The sequence below is a fragment of the Pteronotus mesoamericanus genome, unplaced genomic scaffold (assembly GCF_021234165.1).
Source record: "Pteronotus mesoamericanus isolate MK-2021 breed Mesoamerican mustached bat unplaced genomic scaffold, CSHL_Meso_final scaffold_137, whole genome shotgun sequence".
NCBI classification, from domain to species: domain Eukaryota; kingdom Metazoa; phylum Chordata; class Mammalia; order Chiroptera; family Mormoopidae; genus Pteronotus; species Pteronotus mesoamericanus.
The window spans coordinates 840,165-866,987 of record NW_026555306.1 but is presented as its reverse complement, the minus strand read 5'-3'; the positions used below and the strand labels follow the sequence as shown (position 1 = coordinate 866,987).

The 26,823-nt window shown below is 41.3% G+C and overlaps 1 pseudogene; it reads left to right on the top strand.

Annotated features, from left to right (window-relative positions):
- Window positions 1-3,322: 3,322 nt before the first annotated feature.
- On the top strand, window positions 3,323-5,463 carry LOC129082654 (ER membrane protein complex subunit 2-like; annotated as a pseudogene).
- Window positions 5,464-26,823: the final 21,360 nt, after the last annotated feature.

Sequence of the window (26,823 nt, the reverse complement as noted above, 5' to 3'; positions counted from 1 at the left end):
CCTTCATCATCCTGAAAATTTTAATGACTTTTCAATAAGCAGCCCTCATTCAGTTGACTATGGTATTTTCTGGTTTGGCCTCTATGAGTGACCCTGGGTTTTGGAAGAAACATTTTTACCCTGTGGAGAGGTGCAATTTGTAATGTGATCACCAGAGGGCAGCACCGACACAAGGTAACCAGGGAGTTCCGTGAAGGAATTGGGGGAGTTTTGGGCTTTATCTACTCCATTTGTGTAGTTATAAGAGTCTAATGAGCAGACCTACCTCACCCTCACCTCTACAGCTCACAGGAGGATGGCTCTTCATCTCTGATGTATGTCAGAGATTCAAATTTAAAGAAATCTCTGTTAGCTCAAATGTGAATAGAATTAAACAGACACAATAAAGTCTACACTAAATATTGTTCTTTAGAAAAATACTGGAAAGACAGGATGTAATGGGTGTGAGTGTGAGTGTGTGTGTTGGTGAAGGAAAAAAAAACCACTCCTGAGTCCTCATCTTTCAAGAAGGAAGACCTTGTGTTACATAAGGCACAAAAGTGAACAAATTTATGAGTAGCCTCAAAGAGTATAATGTAGAGAAAATGTCTGCTTTAACTGGGGAGCTGTATAGTTTAGGACAGATGTTTTCCACGTGGCTCAGAGAAGCTAGACCTTCCTGTGATCACTTTGAACACCAAGATACAGGGATTATCATGGTAAGGTCCAGTGTTGTCACAAATGCAAGAAAAAACATTTGGCATGAAGGAGTTGGGAACTGGCTTTGCTAACAATGTGCATATCGAACACAAAACAATATTTTAATGTTTCAAATGATTCATAGCAGCACAATTTACAATAGCCAAGTGCTGGAAGCAATCTAAATGCCCATCAGTAGATGATTGGATCAAAAAGTTATGGTACATATACACAATGGAATACTACGCAGCAGAAAGAAAAAAAGAACTACTAAACTTCGCGACAGCATGGATGGAACTGGAGAGCATTATGCTAAGTGAAATAAGCCAGGGGGCGAAAGACAAATACCGTATGATCTCACCTATAAGTGGAACCTAACCGACAATACAAAGATGCAAGGAAAATAAGACCAGCAACACTGAAAGGAAAAGAAACCAACAGAGATAAGAGGGAAGGGGCGGGGCGGGGAAAAGGAAGGGAAGAGGGCAAGTCGAGGAACATATAGCAAGGACTCATAGACAAAACCAAAGGGGAAGAGCTGAGGAAGGGAGGGAGGGAGGGGGCAAGGGAAAATGGTGGGGGGGAGGCAGAGACAAATGTATTTGAAAAAATAAATTAAAATAAAATTAAAAAAAAATGCCCTCTCTGGGTCTTACATACTGATTAAGATTTGTTTGAGAGAAAGCAAGCTTCTCACCTCGTGGACTGAATGACCTATGATGAGAGCTGATGTGTTCTGTTTGTTTGTTTGTTTGTTTGTTATTTCAGGAGCATAGAATTATAAAATTATAATCCTTGATATGTGAACCAGCCCATACATCATGTCTTCTTCTGTAGAAAAATAATACTTATTTAAATTAATTGTTATATATCTGCCAACAGACTCAACTTCAAGGTACCAGAATGATTACCAAGGGCTGGAGTGGAGAGTTGTCTTACTAAAGAAGCTGCTGTTCATTCCTCAATGAAAAACAAAACAAAACAAAACAAAACAGAACAGAACAAAAAAACCAACTAGACAGTGAACATTCTGCACTGATCTCAAGTCATGCTCCCCTGCAGCTTCTGCAGTAACAATCTAACTACAGAGGTCTAGTTACTAGGTCCGTTGTCCTGAATGCCGGGAGAGGCACAGCACACATCCCACAAAACCACTTCCATCTTTCAGAACTCACACATTGAAAGTTTTGCCAGAGGTTTTGGGAGTTTCTGCGTTCAGCTTCTGTGTGTGTGTGTGTGTGTGTGTGTGTGTGTGTGTGTGTGTGTGTGTTTTCAAAGGGATTGGAAGAGAATTAGTTAAGCCAATCTGGGGTATGAATCCTAGACATCATGGGAGAACCTGTAACATAATGTGTGCACAACTAAAAATTTTATTCTCTTCAACTCTCCCAATATGATTTTTTCAAGAGTCTTTCTATTCTCAGCCAAGGTCATCTCCATTCTTGTAGGTGCTCAGTTTGGAAATATTGGCATTTTTCTTGATGTATATCTTGCTCTTGCAGTAATCTTTGATCTATCAACACACCTGCAATTGGTATAAAGAGTATGGTTAGAATCCAAACAGTCAGGGCTAATATCAATTTCCCACAAAAAGTTCTGCAAATTTTTAGAAATGATTTTTTTTTCAGGAGAAGTATGCTACTTTAATTGCAAATAAAGGAGCATATTTTTAGTACAATATGTTTAGTACAATGCTATTTACAATTCTGAGTAAACAGAATTCAGAAAATTTGATTTCGGATCCCAATTAAATTGAAGAGAGGAAAAATACTAAGAATCTGCAGTTTCAAAATATTCCTTTAGGGGAAGTAAATAAAATTAGCTTTTTGTTTAACTAAAAACAAAGTTTCAAGTAAGAATCTATCTATAGCAGAAAAACAAAGTACCTGTGAGTTTGATTTTGGACAGTCGAGCCAAAATTCCTGGCAACTCATCCACATGCAGCTTCATCTCCTTCCACTGCTTTTCGTCTTTAGTCTCTTTTCCCACATCTACTGAGCCTTCAATTACTGTGGCAGATTCTAATGTGAGCAATTCTTTTTCATTTGACTTTCTGAGCAAAGACAGGCTAGCGGGTGAAAAAGGTTTCATCTCATATATTTCTGCTTTGGCTTGACTCGAAGACGTTTTTTCAAGGAAAGGCGACGCCACTGGTTCTGACTTTGGCTTTACTTGCTGGCTGAGGCTTCTGTTCAGCTCTGTGACAGACATGCGTTTGAGGAAGGTGAAGTGCTGAAATGTGATCCACTGCTTATTGACGTTCCTAAAAAGGTGCATAAACTTATGAGGGGATTCCTGCACTGATCTTCTTTCTAGATACCAGACACATCCTCCTACCCAACCTGTCAGGAGGCGTGAGGAGAGAGTGTGCGGGGATGTGGCCATAACGCACGAGTCTGACCTCTCCCTGGGATCCCCGTGTCCTCTCTCCTCAGAAATGAATTTTTAATAAAACCAATCAGGTCATCTTTTTTCTTCGTAAAGCCTTCCAGTGGCTCACAGTTCACTCACATCAAAATCTAAAGTCTTCTCCACAGTTCACAAGGTTTCACATTAGTGCTGTTCAAAGTCCCGTTCTGCACGAGGCAGGATGTTTCCAACGGAAGGTCAAGCAACTGAGTGCTGTGGGTGAAAACGTCTTGCAATGAAGGACATGAGAGCTGAAAAAAACAAAGCTGTTAGTGATGTGCTTGGTATACTTTGTATACAAGTTTATTTAGCACCTTACTGATCACCCTTTGATACAACTGTCCTAAAAATCTGTTTTCTGTGTACACTTCTCATATCATTTTCACATCCCATCTATTGTGATCACAGTGGCTGTCTGACCATCAGAGGTGGAAAGCCACTGTCTGCACCAGGGCCACTGTGTGGCTGTTCCCTCCCCGTAATCTTTCTCCAGAGACCTCCATGAACCCTTTCTGTCTTTTCTAGGTCTTGCTCAAATGTCACATAGTCATGGAGGATTTCCTAGACCTTTTTACATAAGAAGGCAACCCCAACCCACCCTCTCTCCATTTCACCCCACTTCACTATTCTTTAGAAGGCTTATCATCATCAGGAAAGTTTTGGGCGAGTTTCTCTTGGGTTTATTCACTCACTTGATTTATCCACTAGGCTCTCATTTCTACTCTGATTTCTTTCCATGCCCCTTGCTCAGGCGAAGCATTGTCTCCTCAAACCATTCACAGTATGGACTCAACCTCCCTGGAATTTCTGTGAGCAAGTTGGTCAACTAAACCACTCAGGGCTCTTAATTTTATGATTTTAGCCTTGGTGCTGCCCTCTCTCCACAGTTACCCCTTCTCTAATATCACTCCAGCCTCAAGTGTTGGGCAGGCAGGTTTCTTTGGCAGAGAGGTTTTCTTCCCAATTCTACCCCACCTGGTGAGCTCTCTCCAGCCCATCATGCTATCCCCTAGGCCCCAGGGCACAGACCCCAGGCAGTGTGTCATACAGACCTCTCCACAGACCAGGCCATAGACTGCTTGGGTTTAAAGGCATTTATTTAATTTTTATGTCCTTATTTATTGTTCTGTCTACTGTATTAGATGATATGTAAACAAACTTGCAGAAGTAATTTTTGAATTACCAATATTTTCAATGTATAATGATATTTCCCTTAAGTAGTATGGAGAAAGGCAAGCAATTCATTGACTATATGTATTGAGTTTTCTTAAACTACCTTTGCACACTTGGTTCATGAAACTCCTTCTTCTCAAAGAAATGTGTGGTATTCTTCAGATTATTAACAATAAAGCATTATTCCATAGCAGCCACAATCATTCTCATTAGAAACATTAAACTACTTCATCATATATGTACACATCATTTTTATGCATGTCATTGACTCATCCTGTAGATAAGTTATTAATACTTCTGGGAAAAGGAGCATCACTTTACTCATGAAAATTTTTGCCAATTAATGCACTAGAAATGTTTTCTATTTCTTAATTTATGTAAGCCAATTAAGTAGAGGGATTTCTGTAAGCTAATGCTAATTATTTCTGGTACAGATGGACATATAGACATATATACAGGCAGACACAAACAGCCACCTGATAGTGTCATTTAAAAATAATTAACATTCTGAGAATATGGGGAAGGTTCCAGAGGTTTACATTGTCACTTAGGAAAACATGTGAGAGAAAAATTAAAATATAAAGAAAAGAAAGCTCATGAAATAGCAAAATTTGAATGTCATAGAGGAATCAAGTCATAAACATGCTAATTAGTTTTGTGATGATAGTTAGATCATATATGAAGAGGTGATGATTGCAGTCCTAAACCATGTTTGGGATGACCTGGCAGTATCTTGTCTTTGGGAATTGAGAACACACAGAGTCAAGTGACCAGAGGCATGAGTATGAAACTATGGAAAGTTAAGATGAGGTTGTCAAGCTATATAATCAAATTATACATGAAAATCTGATGAACACTGCTTTGATAAAGCTTAACATTGCTATTTGAAAAGGTCAGAGAAAAATTGTAGAAAAGAGTCAGGAAATGAATAAGTGTCTGGAACAATTTTTTGGAGACCAAGAAGCCTTTTGTGAACTTGTGTGTCTTTATATCAATGAACATGAATATGCTAAAGCAGCCTATTTGCAGGAGCATATGATGAGTTATCAACACAACCACTCATAATTGCAGCAGCATAGTGAGGTTAAATATATCCAAGGAAAAACTGAAAACCTTGAACTTATAAGAAAGTGTTTTGCATAAACATTGAAACTGAACAACATGAATATGAAAGCTTTGGGCTTTGTAATATCCAAGGGTTGAAAACAACCTAAATGCCCATCAGTAGATGATTGGATCCAAAAATAATGGTACATTTACACAATAGAATCCTATGTAGCAGAAAGAAAGACAGAACTACTACACTTCACGACAGCATGGATGGAACTTGAGAGCATTATGCTAAGCGAAATAAGCCGGGGGATGAAAGACAAGTACTATATGATCTCACATATAAGCGGAACCTAACCAACAGTACAAAGATGCAAGGAAAATAACACCAGCAACACTGAAAGGAGAAGAAACCAACAGAGACAAGAGGGAAGGAGGGAGGGGCGGGGGAAAAGGAAGGAAAGGGGCAAGTCAAGGAACATATAGTGAGGACTCATGGACAAAACCAAAGGGGAAGGATTGAGGGAGGGAGGGGGGGAGAGGGCAAGGGAAAGTGGTGGGGAGAAGGCTTAGATAAATGTATTTGGAAAAATAAATTAATTAAAAAAACAAAAGAAGTACAAAAAGAGTGCACAACATAAAATATGCTAAATGGACAGCTAGTCTAATAAACAGAGCTTACCATTTTGCAGGTAAGAAGGAGACCAAATACTCCCTTAAGGCAGTTGAAGACATGTTGGAAACAGCAGATTGTCCAGTCTTAAGATTTGAAAACCTCCCTCATGTTACATTTCACAGCTGCACAATTGAATTTACTGGCCCGTGACTTATCTCTAAATGCTCAGCACTATTTACATTCTATTTTCTCTTTCGGCAGTTGTGAAGATGTTGTCCATAGAAACCTAGAAATAACTTTTATTGCTAAGCATAAAGATGGGGAAAGTCCATGAAATAAAGATTTAAGAGGAATCTGATTGTACATCATTCTCTTCAAATCGCAGTGCTTTCTAACTATAGTCTGATATAGAAATTACTTCATTCTATAAATCATAATAATTCATTTGGGAAAATAAATAAATAAAATTTTAAGCCATGACATAGGTAAAAAAAAGCAAAACCCATTAATTTATAATAGTTGGAATAAGTAAAATTTATGCATGCATATTTATTAATTAATTTTTAGAGAAGAATTTTAAGATTGATATTTGCCCATGGTAAAAACTTCTTAAGAGATGGAAATGTGTGTGCGCGTCAGGGAAGGGGACCTTTTAGCCACTCTTATTAAAAAGCTTCCTTTCCCATTTTTTCTTTTGGTATTTTTTAGAATAAGGCAATACAGGCTGTTTACCTCTCTATTATGTTTAGGAAGGCCTTGAAAATTGCTGAGAAGGCTTTTAAATATTCTATTAGAGCCCTGGCTGGTGTAGCTCAGTAGATTGAGTGCAGGTCTGTGAACCAAAGGGTTGCTTGTTTGATTCCCAGTCAGGGCACATGCCTGGGCTGTGTCCAGGTCCCCAGTGGGTGGGTGGGGGGCTCAAGAGGCAATCAACATTAATGTTTCTCTCCCTCTCTTCCCCTTCCTTTCCCCTGTCTCTAAAGATAAATGAGTAAGTAAATAAATACATCTTTAAAACCTTCTATTAGAAATGAGTAAGCAATCACCCTGCTCCCTTTACACAGAGAAAGCACTACTGACTCCTGAGCTGTTTACCTTGTTGACCTGGGTGCGCTGCTTATATCAGAATCCATGATGTGCTCGAACTATATCTGCTGCCACCTGTCACTGCGGGTTGAACACTTGGTCTACGTGTACTTCAATTTTTGTAAGTTTTTTTATAAAGCAAAAAAGCCACTTCTCTTTTTTGCCACATCACATCTTTCCATGGATTAGTCACATTTTACTGGTTCTCAACAGTCTGGCACTTCACTGTGCCAGCAAAGGTAACAAGGTGCAGTTCAGAGAACACGCACTTTGTGTTCAGGCAGATGTACTCAAATTTTATCATCAATGCCTTAGTCTATGAAATCTGACAAGCAAGAAATGCTGGTGATCCTTTTACACTATTTCTCAGGCCTGTGGGACTAACTGGGGCTCTGTGGAAAGGGAACACTCCACATAACTTATTACTAAGCAGGTGCTGAACTAAGCCTGGTTTCCCTAATATTTTCTTAAGCTTAAGGTTTCTTCAAAAAAAATTATTTATTTATATTTAGTGAAAGTGGAGGAGAAGAAGTCAGGGTGAGAAACATCATTCTGTTGTTCCCTCTCTTACCCCCTAAAATGGGGACCTGGTCTGCAACCCTAGCATGTGCTCTCATTGGGAATCGAACCAGTGACCCTTTTGATTGCAGGCTGGTGCTCAATCTATTGAGCTACACTACCCAGGGACAGCTTTCTTTTCTTAAAGTTTTTTTAAATTAATTAATTTACTTTTCCAATTCCATTTGTCTCCACCTTTCCCCCACCACTTTCCCTTGCCCTCTCCCCCATCTCCCTCCCTCAATCCTTCCCCACTTTGGCTTTGTCCATGAGTCCTTGCTATATGTTCCTTGACTTGCCCCTTCCCTTCCTTTTCCCCCCGCCCATCCCTCCCTCCATTCCTCTTGTCTCTGTTCATTTCTTTTCCTTTCAGTGTTGCTGGTCTTATTTTCCTTGCATCTTTGTATTTTTGGTTAGGTTCCACTTATAGGTGAGATCATATGGCATTTGTCTTTCACCCCCTGGCTTATTTCGCTTAGCATATTGTTCTATAGTTCCATCCATACTGTCGTGAAGATTAGTAGTTCTTTTTTTCTTTCTGCTGTGTAGTATTCCATTGTGTAAATGTACCATATTTTTTAATCCAGTCATCTACTGATGGGCATTTAGGTTTCTTCCAACACTTGGCTATTGTGAATTGTGCTGCTGTGAACATTGGGCTGCATAGGTTCTTTTGAATTGGCATTTTGGGATTCTTAGGGTATAGTCCCAGCAAGGGAATCACTGGATCAAAAGGCAGTTCCATTTTCTGCTTTTTAAGGAAATTCCACACTGCTTTCCACAATGGCTGCACCAGTCTGCATTCCCACCAACAGTGTCCTAGGGTTCCCTTTTCTCCACAGCCTCGCCAGCACCTGTTGTTTGTGGATCTGTTTATGATGGCCACTCTGACCGGTTTGAGGTGGTACCTCATTGTGGTTTTGATCTGCATTTCTCTGATGGCTAGTGATGCCGAGCATCCTTTCAAATGTCTCTGGGCCCTCTGTATTTCTTCCTTGGAAAAGCATCTGCCCAGGTCCTTTGCCCATTTTTTGATTGGATCATTTGTCTTCTTGGAGTGGAGTCGTGTGAGTTCTTTACATATTTTGGAGATCAAACCTCTATCTGATGTATCATTAGCAAATATATTTTCCCATAGGGTTGGCTCCCTTTTCATTTTGCTGATGTTTTCTTTCGCCGTGCAGAAGCTTCTTATTTTGATGAGGTCCCACTTGTTTATTCTTTCCTTTATGTCCCTTGCTTTAGGAGACATATCAGTGAAAAAATTGCTGCGTGGGATATCTGAGAGTTTCCTGCCAATGTTCTCCTCTAGGACTTTTATGGTGTTGCGACTTATATTTAAGTCTTTTATCCATCTTGAGTTTATTTTTCTGTATGGTGTTGCTGATGATCCAATTTCAATTTTTTGCATGTAGCCGTCCAGCTCTCCCAACACCACTTGTTGAAGAGGCTATTATTGCTCCATTTTATGCTTCTTCCCCCTTTGTCAAATATTAGTTGCCCATATAGACCTGGGCTTATTTCTGGGCTTTCTATTCTGTTCCACTGATCTATGGGTCTGTTCTTTTGCCAGTACCAGATTGTTTTGAGTATAGTGGCTTTGTAATATAGTTTGATGTCTGGTATTCTGATCCATCCTGCTTTGTTTTTCTTTCTCAAAATTGCTTCGGTTAATTGGGGTTGTTTATGGTTCCATAAAAAATTTTGAAATGTCTGTTCTAGTTCTGTGAAATATGTCACTGGTATCTTAATAGGGATTGCGTTGACTCTATAAATTGCTTTGGGTAGTATGGACATTTTGATGATATTAATTCTTCCAATCCATGAGCATGGTATATGCTTCCATGTATTTGTGTCTTCCTTAATTTCTTTCTTCAATGTTGTATAGTTTTCTGCGTACACGTCCTTGACCTCCTTGGTTAACTTTATTCCTAGGTACTTTATTTTTCTTGTTACTATATTGAATGATATTTTTTTTCTGATACCTTCTTCTTCTATTTCATTGCTGGTGTACAAAAATGCCTTTGATTTCTGAATATTGACTTTGTATCCTGCTGTTTTGCCAAATTCACTTATTAGGTTGAGGAATTTGTTGGTGGAGTCTACAGGTTTTTCTATGTACATTACCATGTCATCTGCAAACAATGATAGCTTTACTTCCTCCTTTCCTATTTGGATGCCTTTTATTTCTTTTTCTTGTCTGACCACTGTGGCTAGGACTTCTAATACGATATTGAAAAGAAATGGTGAAAGCAGACATCCTTGTCGTGTTCGCGATCTTAGTGGGAAAGCTTTTAGTTTTTGTCCATTGAGTATGAGGTTGGCTGTAGGTTTTTCATATATAGCCTTTATTATGTTGAGGAATGCCCCATTTGTTCCCATTTTTCTGAGTGTTTTGATCATAAATAGGTGCTGTACCTTATCGAATGCTTTTTCTGCGTCGATCGAGATGATCATATGGTTTTTGTTTTTCTTTTATTTGTGTGATGTATTACGTTTATTGATTTGCGTATATTGAACCATCCCTGCATCCCTGGAATGAATCCCACTTGATCGTGGTGGATAATCTTTTTAATGCATTGCTGTATGTGGTTTGGCCAATATTTTGTTGAGGATTTTAGCGTCTATGTTCATCAGCGAAATGGCCTATAGTTTTCTGTCTTTGTAGGGTCTTTATCTGGTTTTGGGATCAGGTTGATGCTGGCCTCATAGAAAGAGTCTGGGAGTCTTCCCTCCTCTTGGATGTTTTGGAATAGTCTGAGAAGGACAGGGGTTAGCTATTCCTTAAATGTTTTGTAAAATTCTCCTGTGAAACCGTCTGGCCTCTGTGTGCTGGGAGTTTCTTGATTACAGCTTCAATTTCCCCAGCTGTTTTTGGTTTGTTCATGCTTTCTGTTTCTTCCTCCTTCAGTATTGGAAAACTATACTTTTCCAGAAAATGTCCATTTCATCAGGGTTTTCAAATTTCGTGGCATATATAATTGTTCATAGTAGTTTCTTACAGTAGTTTGTATTTCTGTGGTATCAGTTGTTACCTCTCCTCTTTAATTTCTGGTATTATTTAGTTGGGTTCTCTCCCTTTTTTTCTTGATGAGTCTGCTTAAAGACTTGTCGATTTTATTTATCTTTTCAAAGAACCAGCTACTGGATTGGTTGGTCCTTTGAATTATTCTTTACGTCTCTATGTCATTCAGTTCTGCTCTGATCGTGATTATTTTCTTCCTTCTACTTGCTCTGGGATTTATTTGTTTTGTTTTTCCAGTTCTTGAAGTTGTAGTGTTGTGTCTTTTATTTCAAATGTTTCTATCTTTTTTAGGTAAGCCTGTATTGCTATGAACTTCCCTCTCAGGACTGCCTTTACTGTGTCCCATAGGTTTTGGACTGTTTCATGCTCATTTACATTTGTATCCAGAAACTTTTTGATTTCTTCTCTTGTCTCATTATTGACCCATTCATTGTTTAATAGTGTGCTGTTCAGTCTCCATGAGTTTGCAAGTTTTTGAAGTTTCTCTTTGAGGTTAATTTCCGGCTTCAAGCCCTTGTGGTCTGAGAAAAAGCTTGGTATTATTTCAATATTCCTGAATTTGCTGAGGCTTGCTTTGTGTACTATGATGTGGTATATCTTTGAAAGAGTTCCATGCGCATTTGAAAAGAATGTGTATTTTTCTTCTTTGGGATGTAAGGTTTTATATGTGTCAGTTAAGTCTATTTGATTCAGTGCATCATTCAGCTCCACAATATCATTACTGATGTTTTGTTTGAAAGATCTGTCCATTTTTGACAACGGGGTGTTGAAATTCCCTACTATCAGTGTGTTTCTGCCTATATTTTTTGACGTCGTCCAAGATTTTCCTTATATATTTGGTTGCCCCTATGTTCAGTGCATATAAGTTTACAATGTTTATGTCTTCTTCATACATTCTTCCTTTAAGTATTATAAAGTGCCCCTCTGGGTGTCTTTTTATGGCCTTTGTTTTGAAATCTATTTTATCTGATGTAAGTATTGCTACCCCTGCTTTCTTCCCTTGCCCATTTGCTTGGAATATTTTTTTCCATCCCTTTACTTTCAATATGTGTAAGTCATTTGCTCTGAGGTGAGTCTCTTGTAGGCAGCATATGTGTGGGTCTTGTTTCTTATCCATTTGACTATCCTGTGTCTTTTGATTGGGGCATTTAGTCCATTTACATTGAGAGTTATTACTGATATAAACCTATTCATTTTTTTCTCTTTGTACCTGTGTTTTTCTCTTTCTCTCTCTTTTCCTTCATCTTCTTAAACCAGTCCCTTTAGCATATCTTGTAGTGCTGGTTTGGAAGAGATGTATTCTTTTAGCCTTCTTTTGTCTGGGAAACTCCTTATTTCCCCTTCTATTTTAATTGAGAGCCTTGCTGGGTAGAGCAGCCTTGGTTGTAGGCCATTGCTTTTCATTACTTGGAATATTTGTTGCCATTCCCTTCTGGCTTGTAGTGTTTCTGTTGAGAAGTCAGCTCCTAGCCAAATCGAGGTCCCCTTGTATATTTCTTTCTCCTTCTCCCTTGCTGCTTTGAGGATTCTCTCTTTGATAGTTTCCATAAGGAACTGTCTTTGATAGTTGCCATTTTAATGATGATGTGTCTTGGAGTGGGCCTCCTTGGGTCCCTCTTGAATGGGGCCCTCTGTGGGTCCTGGATCCATGAGACCTTTTCTCTCCTCAAATTGGGGAAGTTTTCCATCATTACTTTTTCAGACAGGTTCTCTATCCCTTGATCCTCTTCTTGTCCTTCTGGTATCCCTATTATGCGAATATTATTGCATTTCAGGTTGTCTTGCATTTCTGTAAATGCCTCTTCATTTTTTTGAGTCTTTTTTTTCCATTTCTTGTTCTTTCTGGGAGCTGTTTTCTACCTTATCCTCCATCTCACTGATTTGATCTTTGGCTTTATCTAGCCTGTTTTTGATCCCTTCTACTGTGTTCTTCAATTTAGAAATGGTATTCTTCTTAGCCTCTTGTGTCTTCTTGATAGTTTCTATGTCCTTTTCCAGGTTGATATAGTTGCTGTAAGATCCTGATAGTTTCTCTGCAGTTTCTCATAGTCATCTTTGAGCTGGCTGAGCTCATTGAGCTTCCTTAGAGCCATTGTTTTGAATTCAATATCTGATAGTTCCCTTGCCTTTATTTCATTTAGCTCTCTCTGTGGGGATTCCTCCTTTCTCCTCATTTGGGGGAAACTTCTTTTTCTTCCCATTTTTGTGAGAGTCTTTTATTTATTTATTTATTTATTTATTTATTTATTTATTTATTCATTTTTGCTTCTAATTCAATTGATCTGTCTAGATTTCCTGACTTTGTGGATTAAACTTCTATGGTAGTAGGTGGGTCTTTTTATTAATTTATTTTTTTCCTTTATTTTTTTTCTGGGTCTGCCTCTGATGATGTCAGTTGTTGACCCTATGTGACCTTGGGTCATTTTTTTGCACCTTCCAGGAATCTACTGTCTGTATCTGACTCCTGTGATTGTCAATCTGGTCACTCTGTCTTCATCTGTCAGACTTAGGCACCATGGGGTGGTTGGTGAGACCATCATGCCCTTATAGGGTGCTGTCACTCAGGGGAGTAGTCTGCCTTAGCCAGATGGAGATCGTGGACTGGGGAAGAGTCAGCACTGGGACTTCCCAATGCCTCTGTCTCCAGTCTCTCCTTGAAGGTCTTTGGGCAGCTCTGTGACCCCTTCAGCCAGGGATCCACTATTTCTGTGGATTGCTCTGTACTCTCATGCTGGCTCACTTGTGCATGCTCTTTGGCCTGGGCAGGATCCCCGGCTGGCCTGGGTGCGCACCCTCCGGCCTGGGCAGGTGCCCTCGCCTCCGCTCTGGCTGGTGTACTCACTCAACATCAGGCACTTGCCTGCCGCCCCAGTGCACACACCGGCACTGGTCAGTTTAGGGTCTTCTATTGTGTGCTTTCCAGGCTTTTGGCTCTCTGGGGGCGTGGCCTGCCCATGCAAAATAGAGACTACAGAAAGGGGAAGAAGTCAGCTCCGGGACTCTCTAGTTAATCATGTCTCCAGTCTCTCCCCAAGGGTCTCTGGGCAGCTCTCTGACTCCTTTGGCTAGGGATTCACTATTTCTGCGGACTGTGTTGTAATCTCACATCTTCTGGCTCCTGGCTCTTTGGGGGCGTGGTCTGTCTGTGCAAATGGGGACTACGGAATGGGGAGGGAGTCTGCTTCAGGGATCTCAGATAATCCTCCAGTTCTTTCCCCAACCCCTCCATCTGGAGTCTCTCCTCAAGGATCTCTATGCAGCTGTGTGTCCCCTTTGGCCAGGGATCCTCTATTTCTTCCAGCTAGTCTGCACTCAGCCCCTAGCCCACAGGCACACAAGCTGTGTGCAGAGCACGCAAAAAGCAGGTTAATTGATTCTCTTATGCCTGGGCGAGGTGGTAGCTGCAGAGTGGGAGGTGAGTCATGACCGTGGCTCTGCTGGCCACCATCTCTGTTCTCTTCACAAAGTTTTCCTCGCCAGTCTTTCCTCAGGCACCAGTCTACTCTCCTGCAGCCTTTACCCAGAGATCAAGGAAGATGGCTGCCACTCCAAATTTTTGCGTTGGCCCTTTAAATGTCTCTTTGCATCTCCAGCCACCTGTCTCTGGCAGAGAGCGCCCCTAAGCTTTTCAGGGTTGCATTTTGTCTGTACGTTTTCCTGGTTTCAGCTGCTGTAGTCTAGGGGTCTCTGTTTATGGTTCAGACCCTGTTCTTCTCAGGGGGATTCAACTGGCTGTTTCAATGTCCCTCTGGTGCTGGTGCCCGTGGGCACCCAGCACCCCCCTTAAGCCTCCACCGTACTTCTCACCCTTTAGGATGTGTGAGAGTTGATTTCACTATATGTCCGCAGGTCCAAGCCTCCTCTCCTTCTATCGTTCCATTGTTTTCCAAGTGACTTCTCCTCTATTTTGTTGCAATTCCAGTTTGGTCTTGAGAGGAGGTCTGCATGACTCCCATTCACTCCTCCGCCATCTTTTTCTTCCTTCTTAAAGTTTTAAATTTAAATTTGCCATTCAATATTATATTACTCTTAGGTATACTGCGTAGTAGTGAGACATTGATAAAACCTGTGAGGTAATCCTCTGACAAGCCTAGGACCACCCTGTGACCATACATAGTCATTATAGTATTATTGACTTTGTACAACATGCTGTCCTTGGCATCACTGTGATTATTAAACTACCCAGTAGTTTCTCTTCTTAATTCCTCACTGGTAATGCCATCAGGTTCCCTGTTCCCAGTGGTCAGTGCACAGAATTTACATGTCCTGCCTGGGTGTGCAGAGCACTCCCTGGGGCACCTCCAGGGAACACAAGTGTGTCACCCGCCGGCTCTACAAGCAGCTGCTGCTCCACTCCCAGAAGTCCCTTTGCTCTGCCCACCTCCCCAACCCCAATGCCCACATCAGAGGTCAATGCCAGGCTTTAGCTCATCCTGTACCCATAATGAGAACTGTTCTTTTCTTTTGCAGGGTTCAGATCCTAAGTGTTTACCAGGCTGCAACCCATTTTCATTTTTGGTGTAGCATATGGCAGGGATTCACACCCAAAGAGCACTCAGTCTCTGCCCTTCAGGAATTAGGATCCAGCAAGAACAGCAGACACACTGTAAATACGCAACTTGGAGATCTGTGGGGCTGATGGACCGAGACTGGAATGCAGGGAGCTTTTTGTCTCCCCATGCCCCTCACCTGCTCTGGGCCCTTTGTCGCATTAGCCCTTCACCCCCCGAAATGGAAGTATGAATAGTATCAATTGATGGGCTTGTTATAAAAACTAAGATAAACTGTAAAAAGGGCTTAGTACACTGTCTGGAACACAGGAAAAAATGAGGGGACTCAAAACATGAGCACGAAACATGAAACATGAAAAATATCTGTGTCTCAGTCATTTTTTTAAAAAAGCATACCATTGACATTTGGGGGACAAAACATCCTCAAGTGCTCAGAAGTCGGCTCCTCCTCCTCCCCACCTGGCCAGAGAGCCCTGGTGGTGCTGCTGCCCCACCTGACCTGCCCGAAATCAGGCCTGAGGCCCAGCTTCCTGCCCTCCCGCATCCCTGCTCCCTTGGCCTCCCTCAGCCTGGAGACACCCTTGGCCACCGGGGCCCCCAGGGGGCTGCGGAGATGAGCATGGCTTTGCTGGGTGAGGGCTCCGCTCTCTCTCAGAGCTGAAAATGGGGGTGGGGGGACAGGTTCTTATAACTATCTTATTGTTTTTTGGCTGACTTGTTATCAAAAACTTATAACACAAGCAAAGAAATAACAATATCAACTTTAAAACTTAGCTCTGCTCAATACTTGTCCAAGCACAAGGACCATCTTTATTCGCAGAGCCCTGTGGTCAGGAGAAGCACCCAGGCATGCACCCTGACCCCACTGGCTCTGGTTTGCCCCTTGTCAGGTGCAGGGATCTGGAAGTTGAGCAGATGATGCTATCGCAGCACAGCCCCAGTGGCTGGGCCCCACAAACTGGCCTCTGCAGCTGGATTTCTACTGTGAGTGATTTTAGAACAACGTTTCATAGCCAACAGGAAGCAGAAGAGGTGACGAGGAGCACCTGGGAAGGGGCCGCCCGCTCACACCGTCTGCCCCTTCCGGCTGGACCCTGCCGGGCCCCTTAGAAGCCAAAGGAGGATGGCCTGGCCCCTCGCGTCTGTGCAGCTCATAGTCCCAGAGCAACCAGCCCATGCCTCCCACACGGCAAGTTTCAAAGGGGGAGGCAGCACATGTCACAGGGACACTGGGTGAAATCTGTGTGGAACAGAGGTGTGTAGCTGTGGCCCAGCTCTGAGGGAGGCGCTTGGTCTGGCAGGTGCTGGGGGAGCTGATTCTGTAGCTGGTGGCACTGCCATCACTGACGTCATTGTCTGAGAGCATCAGCATAGCAGGCTTGCACCTGCACCCATGAGCACGCACACCTGTCTCCTGAGGCTCTTAGAAATCCTGACGTATTGCTCGTCCATAGTGGGAAAGCCTCTACTCTGCACCATTAAATATTACATTAACTGTAGTTCTGTCGGTATTTTATGACTTGAGTTTCTCATGGAATTCACTGGGGGATGGACACAGACACTTGTCCCCCTAAGGAGGGCCCGCTTCACGGGCTCACAGTCTGTGCAGTCACTTAGAAGAACCTGCTGTAGGTTTAACACTCAGCTTTCACACTCTTGAAATTCTTAGTCACTTTTGAACAAAGAGTCTTGCACATTCACTTGATAGATTTCCTGATTCTGCTCCTACGAGTGACCTTGGGTTGGAAAAAAATGTTTGACTCTTGGGAGCTGCAATTTGTCATCTTAGCTACAAATTCCACTGGAAATTAAACCAGTGACCTTCTGGTTCTCAGGCCAACACTCAATCCACTGTGCCACACCAGCGAGGGCTCTTTTTTTTTTAAAAAAAAACCAAAACAAACAACATTACATATATCTAATGAGCAGTACCACACTTCCTGCACATCTGTTACTCACAGAACTAGTTTTCTCCAATTCTTGTATACATCAGAGATTTAAATTTAAGTAAATTTGAGTTACTTGGCTCAAATCTGAACAGCAATAAACATAATCAATAAGGGCTACATTAAATATTGGCTTTTAGAAAAAATGCTGGATACAAAATAGAAAGGGGTCTGTGTGTGTGTGTGTGTGTGTGTGTGTGTGTGTTGATGATGTGAAAGAGAGCAACCGAGTCTTCATCTTCCAAGAAGGAAAGCCTTGACATAGATAATGTGTAAAAGTGGAAAACCGGTTAGGAGCCTCAAAACATGTCACTTAGAGATAACTTTGGTCACATCCAGGGCATCTGCTATTGTTTGGAGCAGATATCTTTCGCGTGTCTCAGACAAAGAGCGGAAACCTTCCTGTGATCACTCTGAACCAGCACACACAGAGACACGGGGCTTTTTATGACAAAGTGCAGTGTTGTTAAAAATACAAGAAAAATGTCCAACAGAAGGGAGCTATGAACTGGCTTTGCTCATAGTGTGAATATAAAACACAGAATAATACTTTTTATTCCAGACATAATGGGATTTAAAATCTCTTTTGGGTTGTAGATAAACATACACACACATACAAACACATACACACACACAAAGCCATCTCCATGAAGTACAAACTGATTAGGATTTGTCCAAGAAACCCAAACATTTAGGTTCTTCATCTGAATGACATAGGGTGAGTACTAAAATGTTTTCTGTTCCTGTTTTTGTTGTTGTTTCTTTTTAATACAAGGAGCATAGAATTAAAAAGAAATTATAATCCTTAGGTCACGAACCAGAACCGTCACTACTTAAAAATGGTCAGCTTTTTTTTTTCCTAGAAAAATTTCTTATTTAACTTAATTTTATTTTAGTTTTTCTTATGTGTTTGGTAGCAGACTAAAGATTGGGGCCTCCAGGATAATCTACATGCGGAGGACTGGAGATGAGACTCACCGAGGAACGTGCTGCCGCTTTCTGGGAAGCCTGCTCGCTGCCTTGCTCTCTGGCGACAGCCGCCCTGCAGCCTTGGGAGCCCCGAGTGCTGGGACAGACATAATGCACACCTCACAGAACCACAATCCTCCCCAGAGCTCTTACATTAAATCTGTTGTCAGAGATTCCAAGAATTCCTGAGTTCCGCTTCTCAGAGTTGGTGTATTTTCCAAAAAGTTTGAAAGAGTACAAGTTAAGCTCATCTGGGATATCTTTCCTAGATATCATTAGGGCACCTATAAAGTAACCTTTGCAGTACCAAGATTATTACTCTCCTATCTTCCAACTTAATTTTCCCAGATTCTTTCTATTCTCTCTCAAGATCTACTTTATCATTTTATGTGCTCAAGTTAGAAATACTGGGGTCATCTGTGATGCCTCTCGTGCCCTCGTGCTAACCTCTAACCCATCAGCACACCTGCAGTCAGTCTGCAATGTATAGATAGAAACAGAGCACTCTGGTCCAAGCCATCATCACTCTTACGTGGTGTTATTGTTACATTTTCCCAACTGGTCTTTTTGATACCTTCTTGTCCCAATGAGATCAATCTCCCAGGAAGGACCTATTGAATCCTAGAGTTGAATTCCTTTAAAACCCTATTCAGGGCAGCCCGTTCCTCCCCAAAGCCCTCTTGTCACTCTCATCGCCTTCACGCAGAACTCCAAAGTCTCCACCACAAGGTCCTGTGTGAGAGCTGCCCACAGTGCTGGTCTCCACAGAACAGGGAGCTCTTGAAAGGAGGTCAAGCAACTCAGTGCCTTTGATTCATAAAGCCTTGCCAAGAAAAACATGTCAGTTAAAAAAACAGAGAAAGAAACAACTGGACACTTAGTGATGTGGGTGCTCTACTTTCTGACCCAGGCTGTTTAGCTTCACATACATCACCATTTGATAGCACTGCCCTGCAATATCTGGCTCCTAGTTATACTTCTCATTTCACAGTTTTTTATTTTTTCTGGCCACAATGGCTTTCTGACCTCTGAACATAGCGAGGATCCATCTACCTCAAGTCCACTGCCCAGGCTGCTCTCTCTCCCTTAACTGTGCTCTCTCTAGAGATTCCCATGATCCCTTTCACCCTCCTCTAGGTCTCACTGAAATGTTTCAGGATCATCGAGGTTCCCTGATCCTCTTACATTACTAAGTAATGGAATCTCATCCAGTCCCCCTCCTTCACTCCCCTTTATTACCCTTTAGAGGACCTATTGCCATTTGAAGTACTGCTTGTTCACTTCTTGTTCTCCTGTTTCATTACTAGAATATCAGCTCCATAAGGCCAGTGATTCTCAGGCTCACCTTTCTGTTTCTACAGCCACTATAAGCCTGTGCGCAATGTCTGCTTATTCCTCAAAACGCAATTAACTCAGATGTTAATATTTGCATGTTAGAAGTGAGTACATTCCCTTCAGTGTCCCTGTCTGTTAAATGTGTATGATTCCAGGCTTGTCGATGTGTAGGAATCATGCTAATAATGGTCTCCATTTCTGATATCTATGGCTCAGTAACAAGAGACACCAAACTTAAAATTGCAGCATATCTGCTATAAGGGACAGGAAGACAACAAACTTCAATCATAATAAATGATTCATTTTTTAGGAGGTATTGTAGACCCAAAACCTTGGGTGAAATTGCCTGGAGAAAAGACAATCTGGGGTGCTCTTGAAGAGTCTGCCCTCTGGGGTTTTCATGGTTCTCTTCACTCTATCTCAGAATGCCCCTGAGAGACCCTCAGTGTTCTCACACTGTGTTTCAGAAAGAAAAAAAATCACACCTACTTGGGTTGTCAACTAACAAGGCCTGAGGCTCAGTTTGACTCTTCTGTCATCCTCTGTGCTTCCCTATGTATTTTACATGGATTAGATAAATAGAACAGTGTTTCTTTATTTTACTCACTGTTGTATCTCTGAGGTGCATCTATGTTGGGATGTGTGGTCTTTTTCCTGTCATTGTCATCATTACAAGATTTATGCACTTCCTGAAGGTATTAAATTTATTAAATGCAGGATCATCGGCAGTATGGGACATAATCTGTAGATTTTGAAAGGCAAAGGTCATTACATGTTTGAAAGCACATAACACTTTTCAAAAGGCTGTGTAATTAACAATTAGTGGTAAGACACGATCATTCATTTCCTATTAGGACAAGTTCAATACCTTGAAAAACCTGGTATTGCATTTGTAAATGGACAGGACTGTTTTATTTTTTTGAAAACACATACAGTCTTATTTTAATAAGTGACTTTATTAACGGCAGAATTGTCATTGATCAAAAATGGGTATTATAGTAGTATTAAAGATAGGACAATTTATTTTTAAAGCCATAGTGATTATAGAACAAAACCATAAATGTCAACTTACATGCTAGTTTATTTAGAAAGCACAAGAAAGCTTATACCATATACACATGAATTACCAAAAGATAATCAAGCTAATTACTGGGTAACCACAGAAGTCAGGAAGCAGTTCATTGCCAGCCTTCAGAAGCACCTGCGCACACAGTCCTGGCCACATATCCTCCAGGAAGTGACAATTTCTTGAGTTTATGGTCATTTCCATTATTTATACACTTCAGTTTTCCCAATGACACTAAATCTATTAATAGAGATTGGAGTTTAGACTTTGCTCAGCCTCCCAATAACACATATCATACTGCAAGTGTCAATTTTCTCTTGACTCTTTTACTCTATATTTAGTTACAAATATCAAGCTCATTCAGCAAAATAGGAGGTAATCCTTTTTAATATCTTTATTTTTAATGTGGTCAAATGCACACTAATAAAATTTGCTAGTGTAATCATTTTTAAGTGCATTATGCAGTGTCCTTCTTTCTTTTGTTTTAAAGTTTATGTCAGATATAAAAATTACTACCCCAAGTATTTAAAATTTTTTATTTGTATAAAATATTTCCCCCCATTTTTGTTTACTCTGTGTGAATCTTTTGTTCTGAGGTGTGGCTTTTGTAGACAGCATATACATGAGTCTTGATTTCTTATCCACTCAGCTATTCTGGGCCTTGACTGGACATATCATATGACTGCAGCATTTAAGACACATGCATTTATAGTGATTATTGAAATGTATGCATTCTTTTTGCCATTTTATTCTTTTAACTCTGCTTGTCTGTTTCCTCCTTCTCCTTCCCCTCCTCCTTCTTCCTCCTTCGCCTCTTTTCCCCCTTCCCTTTCTCCCGCCTTTCCTACTCCATCTCCTCCTCCTCCTTCTTCTTTTCCTCCTCAAGCAGATCCTTTCACATTTCTCATAGTACTGGTTTGGTGTTAACAAACTCCTTTAGTTATTTCTAGACTGGGAAGATAACTTGTTTCTCCCATTTTAAATGAGAGCCTTGTTGAGCAAAGAACCTTGGCTGTTGGTCCTTGCTTTTCATCACTTTAAATATTTCATGCCAATTCCTTCTGGCCTTAAATCTTTCTGTTGAGAAGTCAGCTAAGTGTCTTATGAAAGCTCCCTTATAGGTGATTACTTGCTTTTTTATTCTTGCTGTTCTTAGGATTCTCTGTTTGACCTTAACATTTGCAATTTTAATTATACTGTGTCTTTGTGTGGGCCTGTTTAAGTTCATTGTGTCTGGGACTCTGTGCACTTATGGACTTGAGTGTCTTCTTCTTTCACTAGGTTCAAAAAAATTTTTGTCAATGTTTTTCAAATAAGTTGTCTATCCCTTGAGGTGTCTCTTCTCTTTCTTGGAAAGTTAAGGTATAGATGTTGTTACACTTTATATTGTCCCAGGGTTCTTTAAAATTTTCTCATTCTTTTTAATTCCTTTACTTATTTGCTGCTCTGATTGAGAGTTTTTTCTACTCCGTCTTTCAGATTACTGAATCAATCCTCTTCTTCATCCAACTGACTTCTTATTTTTTGCAGTGTATTCTTGATTTTAGCTATGATATTCTTCATTTCCAACTATTCTGCTCATGATTTCTATGTGCTTTTTTTGGTGTTTTACTTGTCATTGAGTTTTTGAATATTCTTTAGCTCTTACTTTGAACTATATACCTGACAAATTACCTCCACCTCATTGAACACTTTTATGTGTAGGGTTCTCCTGTTCTTTCACATATGGTCTGATTCCTTACCCCCTCTATCCTGGTGCCTGTTTATGTTTGTTTTATGTATGAGATAGATTTGCTATGCCTCCCAGTTTTGTGGGGTGGCCTTATCTTGCAGGTATCCTGTGTGACCCAATGTTGCAATCTCCTTGACCTCCTGAGCTGGTTCTGTAGGAATGTCCTTTGTGTGAGTTATGTGCTCCCACCAGTTATAATTGACTCTTGACTGCTGTTGGTCCATTTATGAGTGGAATCAACCCTCAGGCTGGCTGATGTGCAGCTCAACCACAAGCACAGTGTGTGAGTCGCCGACCAGTAGAATAAAGAACAAGACAAAAATAAAGGAAGAAGTAATAAAAAGAATAAAAAAGAAAAGGAAAAGAAAACAGAGAGAAAGAAAGAGAAAAAAAAAAGATATAAATGAAAAAGGAAAATGTGGACCTCCCAGCAGTTTAGTGCATGCTGCAATTTTTCTTTAGATATGCTGCTTGTGAAGTTTCCTGGGTACTATTTCAATGTTGTCTGAAGGTGACAGCTTGGTGTATTGTTTCTGCGTCTCTTGGGAGAGGCTTTTTTTCAGGTCAATGTCTGATGTTGTCTTTTTTTATTTCTCAGCAACCTCTTGAAGCTACAAACAGTCTACACTGTGAGGCTGCCTCCGCTGGACTTGGCTGTGGGGGAAAATATTTAGCTGCACTCCAGGATTAGTTTTGATCAACTCCAGGCCTGGGGATAGGTCCCCAAACATCCCAAGGAAGACAGGGATCCTCTGTGCCTGCCAGCTGCCCATCAGGTATTGTTACTGAAAAGTCTCTGGTGGAATCAGGAGGTTGAAGCTAGTGGGTCTCCTCTCAGGGCGAGGTGCATTCAGACTTCAGGCAAAGTAGTGGTTGTAGTCACCTGCCTCAGAGCCTTTGTCTTAGCCTATTCTAGAGTTTTCTCTGACCTTGGCATGGTAGAACCTCTAGCAGTCAGTCCGTGGGGCCTCCAGAGCCCAGCAGTGGAGCCTGCCAGCATCCAGTGCATGTGCTACTATTCAGGTCTCTCATGTGGGGCAGTGCCAGTAAGGTCTGTAGGAAAGTGGGGGAATGGCCTCACCAAAAGCCAGTCACTGATCCCCTCTCTGTGTGTGCTCAGACTTCTAAATTCCAGCCTGTGAGTTGGAAACACAAGCCTCTAACTTTCATTTTTTAAAAAGTTTATTTTTTAACTCCACAGGATTTCTAGAAATATCATATAAATTGAGAATATTTTTTATTTCTTCAGGAAATGCCATTGAGATTATGGTTCTCTGGTTCAGGTGTGTTCTCTGAATCTGTAGATTGCTTTCAGTAGTATGAACAGTAAAGAATACTAAGTTTTCAAACTACAGTTTTGTTGCTAAAGGGGATGAATTTTCACAGAAGCCGTTGCTGTGTTTTTTCTCCCCTGTGATATATTCATTTTCAGCACTCTGAGGGGGTTGATACTACTTTCACAGCCCACTTAAAACTCCCTGAGGTAAGGACAGGGAGGGGCTTTTGAGGCTTCAGATGCAGTAACTGTGATGGGAGATTAAGAAATCTAGACTCATTTCAGGTTTTTGTTTTGTTCTGGTTTAACTACCTGATTATGCCAAGGGTGATTCCGTCATCCTTTTTCCTGCCCATACTGGCAAAAAAATAAAACCATTTCATATGGTAATAAATAAGAAACTTTTTCAGTAGAAAACATCTGTTTTTAAAGTTTATGACTGGTTCATTGGATATATCTCTAATTTGTCATAAATACTTGGAAGTCATCCCTGGGAAATGTAGTCATATTTTCTTTTAGAAATTCTAAAGCTATCTCTTTCATAAATGAAATAACTGAATCTTTACAAGATATCGTGAGTGTGTGTTAGCCTCAGTTCCAGGAATGACTTCAGACCTGATGGCTTGACTAGCTACAGTACAGTCTCAGGGCTGATATAAGCAACTTTTACACCCTTAGAAGGTGCTCCCTGCTGAGGAGGCTGTGCACCGGCACCCAGACCCATGTTCATTCCAATGTCACCATCCTGGAATCAGAGGGTCTGGACAGATGTCTGACAACACAGATGTTCAAATGAATGGGAAGCAATAAGACCCTCTTTCATGCCCTGGCCGGTGTGGTTCAGTGGATTGAGCGCTGGCTTGTAAGCCAAAGGGTCGCAGGTTTGATTCCCATTCAGGGCACATGTCTGGATTGCGGGCCAGGTTAGGTCCCCAGTAGGGGGTGCATGAGACACAACCACACATTGATGTTTCTCTCCCTCTGCTCCCACTCTTTCCCTCTGTCTCAAATAAATAAAATCTTTAAAAAAATTATTTAAAAAAAAGTCCTTCATTCAGGGCTGGAGCAATGAGGAGCTACAACTGTGAGGAAAACATTGACTTTGTTCAAGTACACAGGACTTCAGCAGCAGAGTATATTTAGAAACCTTTGGCTACCCTTGATTTTCTTCTAACACTAAAACTTAGCACTGATAAACTCTGCGTGTATGCTAGTGGATTCAATGACTTGTAATTCTTGACTGCATCAATGAGAAGGACTGAGTTTCTGGGAGTTTCTCCTATAATATAGGCCAGCAAAGAGGTGAACAGAAGCCAGGTGGCCAGAGGCCTCATAGCCAGAGCCATGAGGCTGGGGGTCCCTTATCCAGAGGCCAGCTGTACGTGGGTCCCTCATGTGGCAAGAATGCGAAAGGGCCAAGAGAGTGAGTCCTTTGTTCTGGAGACTTACATTGTTGGTGGGATGTGGCAAGAGACTTACATATTGATTTAAAGGGAAAGGTGGTGCCTACTTCCCCCAGGGAGTTACTACTACACAAACGTAGGTATGTATGGGGGTGTGTTAGCCTGAACCCTTATCTTGCTCTAGATTCTATTTGTTCATTGTGCAAACATGATGGAAGGCAGGCAGTTAACCACACTGGTTCTATGGGCTTTCTTTGGACACAACAGGAGTCCTCCCCTGCTCTGTCCCAGGCCTGGGATGAACACAGAGTCTCAAGGTTTTCCTCCTCTCAGCCAGTGGAGATGATACACACTGACCTTCAAGGGCTCCCCCTGCACGATCATGTTTTCAATTAGGTTGGAGAGCCTGACAGTCTCATCAAACCAGGCCTACAATTACTTACTTGGTCAATGTGTGAGACGTATCTTCTTTTGCTTTTAGCTCCCCGCATTAAGTTTCATGTTAGATTGCATTGGTGAGGGCCATGCCTTTATTTCCCTTCTGACCACTCATTCTACCTTAACAGTTTGACATTTTGAAGTTCTTTAAATACTGTGGTAGAGGCAATCATCGCCCACTGAAATGTCCTGAGTTATGTCCCTGCATCTTGTGACTGCTATATTCTGCAGAAGCAACTTGGCATGTGGGATGATGTTGCAGGTTGTGAGATGGAAAGACTGCTTTGGAGTTTCTGGGTGTCCCCCCCATGGAATTTCTTGTTTTTATGACTTAGAGAAACAGCTGGAGGGAGGTCAAATGACAGAAGAAAAACAAAGATGTGATCATGGGAAGAGGGGAGGAAAGGCACACAAGATGGGGGAGCATGAGACAAGAATGAGAACAGCCTCCAGAAGCTAGAAAGGCACAAACAGGTTTTCCCAGAGAGTCTGAGGAAGGAGCAGGGTCCTGGAGACACACAGCAGGGTTGCAGCTCAGTGATGCTTATTTCAGGTCTGGTGTCAGAACTGTTAGGAAATGTGTAAACAGGTTGAATGCCTTATCCACTCAGACGCACTTTGGAGACAAAGAGGTGAGCATCTGCTTCCTCCTTCATCCCTTGTATGAAATTTCCTCCACAGCCCTCATGGGATGGCTTGGCAAAGTAAATCATTAATGTCTTTTCACTAAGATTGTCAGAAACACTGCAAATTTCATCTGTAGAAATTGACAAACCTTAACCACCAGTATTTTTCCAATCCTATGAGCATTTTCATGTGTAGGGGAGAAAATGCAGAAATCTTTTAAAAATATCCTGTAGTAAAGCCTTGAGTTTGTGTAGAATATAATGACGCTCTTTTCAAAAGCAAAGGAGTGCAGTCCCCAGTTCTTGGTCATGTGCACCCAACGCTTTCACTGTCCTGTGACCAGAGACTTCAGGGACACACCCACAATACAGAACACATCCTTGGTTTTGTTTTCATTTTCATTTACTCTGTATGCCTGTCTCAAAGGAGGTTCACAAACAGGACACACAGTATTGGGAAATAGACACTATTTTTGGGGTTATTTTGTGCTTTGTTGTTTCTGATTTGCTTTTGACCATAGATCGATGTCCTAGACAGATCTTCATGCCAGAAGGCCTTTAGAAACCACGGGACAAATAGGGGATATAAGAAAGTATAAGGTCCTGGTTAGAAATAGGAGGAAATTTGCAATGATTAGAAAAGCAGGGTGAAGACAAACAGTGTGTGTTGATATCTCATTTTAGGAAGAAGAGAGGAAAGAAGGAATAGGGAATGGTGTAGGTTTTCAGGAAGATGCTGGGGACCTCATATTGTGGATAAAGTCAGATTCGTAGCCCAATCAACAAGGACAGAGTCACTAGAGTTGGAAAATTTGTGTTGAGAAGAAGGGGGAGCTGTTCTTCCAAATGTCATTGTGGTTTTTGAGAAGAAATTTGACTTCACAGTAAGAAAAAGAATCAGACCCTTCAAGACTCAGGTAAGTGTC